At 37.9% G+C, this 6,000-nt stretch overlaps 1 protein-coding gene across 5 annotated transcripts in view; it reads left to right on the top strand.

The window, feature by feature from the left end:
- Window positions 1-261: 261 nt before the first annotated feature.
- Window positions 262-6,000, top strand: part of arfgap1 (ADP-ribosylation factor GTPase activating protein 1) — a 116,138-nt gene continuing 110,399 nt past the window's right edge. For 2 of the 5 annotated variants that reach the window (XM_028811745.2, XM_028811744.2), the window contains exon 1: window positions 265-480. The gene's annotated coding sequence lies outside the window, so the exon portion shown is untranslated. Of the gene's footprint in view, window positions 481-6,000 lie in introns of all 5 variants that reach the window. The other 3 variants (XM_028811741.2, XM_028811743.2, XM_028811742.2) reach the window with 3 other exon arrangements.

Below are 6,000 nucleotides of genomic sequence, written 5' to 3'. Positions count from 1 at the left end.
GCTAAAATCTGAACATGAACACCAATACGTGGGCGGTCTGATGGCCGTATGAACCAATAACAAAGAGTCAGGGCGTTCCTGAACTGTAAACACAAGCGTCTTTTACCGACAGAGTGCAATTGCATGCTGCGGTACCTATGAGGTCAGTCACGTAACGCCCCAAACCTGCCCTACGTCACAGGTATTGCGGCCTGCAATTAGACCCATATCTCTTTTACTGCATTTGGACCGTGTTGCCACATTTGGTAACTGAGGGGTTAACCGGCAGTGATATTACCCAGTAGTCCATGCGCGCTGCAACGTATGCAGTCAGGCACTGGCAGACTTACCGGGAGTATGATGGCTGCCTGAGGAAAGCGATTTCATAGAACCGGCAGGTTGTAAGCTATTCATACCAAGAGAATTAATTAAGGACGACTGTTGCTGCCTCTCTGACGTCCTGCGATTAATAGAACGAGAGGGTTGCACCTTAACGAAAGGGTAAGTTAGACATCGTCAAAGATGTGGTGTCTATTGAGTTTTAATATATGATAAAAATGATGAAGGGATACAAAGCCTTCGCTTACCGGAGAGAAGTGTTGGGTCGATAATTGAGATGTGTGTTGTTGGATGGCAAATTATTGGTGTTGTTTTGGGATTTCAATGGCTATGATTTTTCAGGGTTCTTTAACTAGCCAGGAGCGGTGTCTGCGCCTCTTTTGATTCGGTGTGCCTTCTGCAGTTTTCATTGACCAGACAGCCGGGGAGCGATCTCTCCTAATCCGCATCATTCAAGTTCTTGAATAACTGACACGTGTACAGTTTGTGTATTCCTTGTGGATTAGTCAACCGGTGAAGAAACACGTTAGCGTACTATTACGTATTTGTAAACGGCAGGATCCTAAAATACAGCTTTGTTATTTTTTTTTTTGATTCTGTGTGATAGAGAACAATTACGTTATCTTGTTCGCTTTCCAGTTGTAATAATTTTGTATGGTCTGTTATTTAGATTTCAGCCGGCTTGTATTTACGTTCTATACTTTTATTAGGACTTGCATACCATGCCCATCCGTAAAACTTTTAATATAAATGTGTTGCACTGTGAATGGATGACACTGTATCTGAGTTTTTTTCACATCCGATACCGAATGTGAAAAGAATGAATAGATTAATTACTCTACATTGTCCCTGATTACTTCAAAGCGTCATTTACAGTCACTCGTTAAATTAAATCTAAATAGCAAAGTTCATAATACAAACGGCGTACAATTCATTACATTTCTTTCAATCACATACTATATATTTACATGTAGATTTCCTGATAGTATTGTTAAAACACCAAGTAATATTTATTTAAAAGTTATCTTGAAAATAAAACTTCCTGCAGTATCCACTCAAATGAATAAATGCAACTTTTTAAATTAGGGCTCTTAAACTGACTGATGTTTAAAAAGAAATTGCTTTGACTGATGCAGAGCCTGTATTTGGTGAAGTTAATTCCATACAAAAGTTAATATCCCTGTAAAACACTGGAATTGGAAATCTAAAAAGCCAAATATAATTACTGTTACCATTAGTAGGTACCAAGCCCAAATGAGTTGTTAGCCTTGATTTGGATGAAGAGACTGATGAGGTACAGTACCGTTCAAAAATATTTGAACACTTCAGTTTTTCCAGTTTTTATTAAATTTTAATCAGATGAAATGTAATGAATAACCTTAAATGGTGAAAAGATTTAAATTTAAAGTTTAGTTTAGCAAAACTGAAAAAAAGGAAATACCAGAATATTTCAAATGGGCCTTCTTTAGGGAAAAACTAATAGATTACAACCTACAGATGTTCTGCAGTAATTAAAGTAAATTCAGCCTTGCACATTAAAACAAACATTTTGCATTGGACTGTTTAAAATCCCCTCTGTTTGTCTTGAAGCAGAATTGGAACATGCTGTGTTATTACACCCTCTGAAGGACTGCTTAGACAATATTCCAGTGATAATTGCAAGAAAGCAGCAATTAACAAATGAAATGAGACCAAGCATTATTCCCTTTAGACGTGTAGGCCTTTCATTTAGGGAAACTGCAAAAAAAGATAAGTGTCAATGAGAATGGTCTTACACAATGCAGTGGAAATTGGGAAATGGAAGAAACTTATAGGAAGAGATCTGGCAGACTCAAAGTCACAACCCAATAGGAAAACCAGTTTCTCAGGGTCACCAATTTACATGATCACAGGAGCCTCACAGCACAACAGTGTCAAGCCCAGTTTAACAGTGCAGATTACAGTTAGGGATGCTACAAACAGGTTTTTTTAGGGCTGATAACAATTACTGATCTCATGTTACTGGTTCAGCTGATTACTATATACATTTTTTCCCCATATCTCATTGAATAAAAAACTTTTAAACTAACCTCCTGCATAACCAAATGCGGAGAAGCCTTATATTTCATATTAAAGTGTTAACTTTGTGGTATTTTACAATTAACTCTAGACTACAGGTGTTAGTTGCAAAATGAAATTCTGTAGGCTTATTGTTCAGTGACCATAAAAATATATAAATACTTGTACAATATTTAGATACAATGTTTATTCATAATACAAGTAGCATTAAAGAAAATAAAATGCTTCTCATAATTACAAGCTGTTATACTGTTAAATTTCTTCTCCAATGTATGGGAAAGTGAGATAAATAAGGTAGCTTGCCAATATGGTGGTCATTACATGACATGGAGTTGTCAGTAAGGGGTTTATGCAAATAAATGTGTTTTTTAAGTTTTATAATTGTGTAAGGTCTAGTGGATTAAAGTATTAAATGTGACTTTGATCAAATAGAATTGACTTGCACTTGTGGACTACACTTTTAGTACTACTGATTCAATGCATCCAATTTTTTAAATTTTATTTATTTTTTTTATTTAAGAAATGTGTGTAGATGTGGTGGAGCCTTGTGATTGTAGTATGTTCAAAACCTATTTGTGAAATTTAAAACGGGGTGATTGCAGTTCATAAAAGAAAAAGTAAATCAATTAAAAAAAATGTGAAAGCTAAATCATCAAGACTTGCTACTTTACATCAGCCTTGATCACAAAAGGATGAAATGTTATGTTCGTAGTAACTAGTGATTTAATGCTGCTATATATCTCGGCTTCTTCCTTCAGGCCGATTTACAGAGTGTCTCTCAAAATTATAATATTAAATTACTGATGGATGTGTATGCTCTTTGGTCATGAAAACTGTGACAAAGTTGATAAAGCCAAACTACCACTTATGCTTACTTAGGGTGTTATGAAGTCTCCTAACTGTATGTCACATCTGTTTTTCCTGATTAACTGGAGCACATGTTTGAATTTAATGAAAGCCAGCTATTCTTGCTCAGTGGAATATGCTTATTGACTTTGATTTTAAATTTTTGCCATTTATTCTTGTAGCTAATTGTGTAATATTTGTGGAATGTACCACCTATCTATTTTCTGCTCCAACCCCCAATGAGAGTGGCAGAAGTGTGTCACAGCACATGGGCACAATTTTAGAAATGCTTTCTGTTTCTTTAGGTCTGTGTTGCATTAAGTTTATGCAAAGAGACAATATTTGCAGTGTTGGCCCTTCTTTTTCAAGACCTCTGCAATATGCCCTGGAATGCTGTCAATCATCTTCTGAGTCAAATCCTAAATCAGTGTTTCCCAACCTCGGTCCTGGGGGCACACAGATGCTGCAGGTTTTTGTAACAACCAGATTCCTAATCAGTGACAACACCTGATAACACAGATTTCATTTAATTAGCTGGTGGAATTTTTCTTCTACTTTCATAAAGGCACAGCAGCATGATTTTTACATTTATAAGACATTTAGAAATATTTCTACTTTTGCAATAGATTGAAATGCTTAACACTCTTTTGTTGATTTCATTATATTTTGCTCTTTCTCTGTGCAGTTTTCCCCTTCGTTGTATCTTAATGACAATTAAAAATGAGCAGAGCAGACACGCTGGCAAACAACACTGAATAATCAAAGGCTGCAACTACTTTAGCATCAGACCCACTAATCTATATATATAAAATTCTTTTCGCGTTTGAAACAGAAATTACGTATGACCACGTGATATGGAAATTACCTATGACCACAGAACATATTATAATACAGGAACTAGCCAGGCGCGTTCTGACAGAGAAGTTTTATTTATTCGTCCACGTGACTGTCGCTGAAACTGCCACATTGTAACTTTTTTTTAGTTGGCAGTACTTGATAGTAGAAGAGATGAGGAAAACAGCTTTGCGTCTTTCTACATTTTAACTGCGCCGAGCTGTAAACAATGTGAAGACGAGACCGCCTTCAGCTGCAAGGGGTCGTGAGAACAAAGTGGATGCCGGGAGTCACGGAATGTCGGGCTGCTCCGCCGAGTCAAGAGCTTTGTAGTTTCGGGCAGCGTCCTCTCTTCTCGCACTGTTTGTGACACTTAAGTACCCCGTCGGCTTCTGGGTGAGTGGAAATCTTTGTGAATGAGTGTAATCGGCGCCATTGAAGCCGGACTCTGTTTGTAAATTGCCCTGCACAACTACTTACTGTCCCTTAAGGTAAGTTCGGGTCACTAAAACCCCACAACATTCAAGGTTGCTTTTGTGATTAATTATTTTAACAAGTAAATCACAGGCATGTAGTGCAAGGTTGTCAGTCAAAAATTTGGACCATCACATAGAAAATGTAATTTCTATACCACAGCGGTCGTGTAGCGCCTTTCACAAGGGATCTACTACTTACCTGTTGTGTTATAGCGCCTTTAAAAGGTAGTTTACCAGAAACCACTCCGGTAGTGCTCAATGTATCTTTACTTCTTAAATGTTAATGTTTTACTGTTTAATAACTTATAGACTACATTTTTTTTCCCCTTGCACTCAGTGAGCGAAGCCACTGGGTAATCAACTAGTTAGTAAATAATGGATTAATTAAACAATTAGAACACCTAGAAAAGTAGAATGAAAATCAAGATGAAAATATTGTTAAAAAGAAAAAATACATTTTCCCCCCTATAACTGCTTTGTACATTTTAATATATATGTACAGTGATCCCCCGCCTATCGCTGAAGTTACATTCCAGACCCATCAGTAATAGGTGAAATTCCGTGATATGGAAAGACTATATAAACATTTTTATTTTTTTTTATAGTTTAAGCCTTAAAATACCCCTCCCACACGCTTTAAACACATGTAAACTTATTAAAACACACTTTATAAACACATATATGTGGATGTCGAGCTAAGGATATGAGTAACATCTCTCTATTATAAAACATTTTAATGTCATGCAAGAGAAGGCAGTGAGACAGAAGAACAGCTGCTGTACAGGCTTTTAGATGGACGCGCAGAGCGACAAGCAGAACACGTATCTTGGCAGAAGCAGCACAAAGCCAGTAGCTGATCCGTCCACTTCTGCTTAGCGTGCGTTCAGCTCCCCCTCTTCACAACATGAGCGGGAGAGACGAAGTGGCAGGAGCATAGCGCACCTCCAGGGGGGTTGAGTGAAGCGATCGAGACCAGATCATCTCGGAGAGACTCTTTGACAACACGCACGACTAGACATTACAACCTTAGGAAGCAAACCCGTGAGGCGGTGACTTTTGCACATCACACCCTACTTATAAACAATTTAAAACAAGTTCACTGACATCTAACCTAGCAGTTGTTGGAATACTTTTGGCAGACAAACTTCAGGTGCTCCCAGCTCTTAAAACAACGTCAAGCAGAACACGCGGCAGAGATGCGAAGTGGCCAAATGGCGGCTGCTGTACAGGCTTTTAAGTGATTGACACAAAGCGCACACAGCTGGCCAGCAGCAGCAGCAAGACGCCTGCTGAACCGATTGCATTTCTTCAGCATGCATTCAGACCCTGCTTCACAACGCAAGCAGCATTATAAGTGCCACGATAAAGAGATTTAACCACGCCCTGGGCAGGAGATAAAGGACAAATATTGATTTTAGAAAAGTTTTAAAGTAAAAATGGAAATAATGCATATGTAACAATTCCCATG

Source organism: Erpetoichthys calabaricus, chromosome 10 (assembly GCF_900747795.2).
Source record: "Erpetoichthys calabaricus chromosome 10, fErpCal1.3, whole genome shotgun sequence".
In the NCBI taxonomy this organism is placed as follows: Eukaryota; Metazoa; Chordata; class Cladistia; order Polypteriformes; family Polypteridae; genus Erpetoichthys; species Erpetoichthys calabaricus.
The sequence above is the reverse complement of the archived record's forward strand: the minus strand, read 5'-3'. Positions and strand labels throughout refer to the sequence as shown.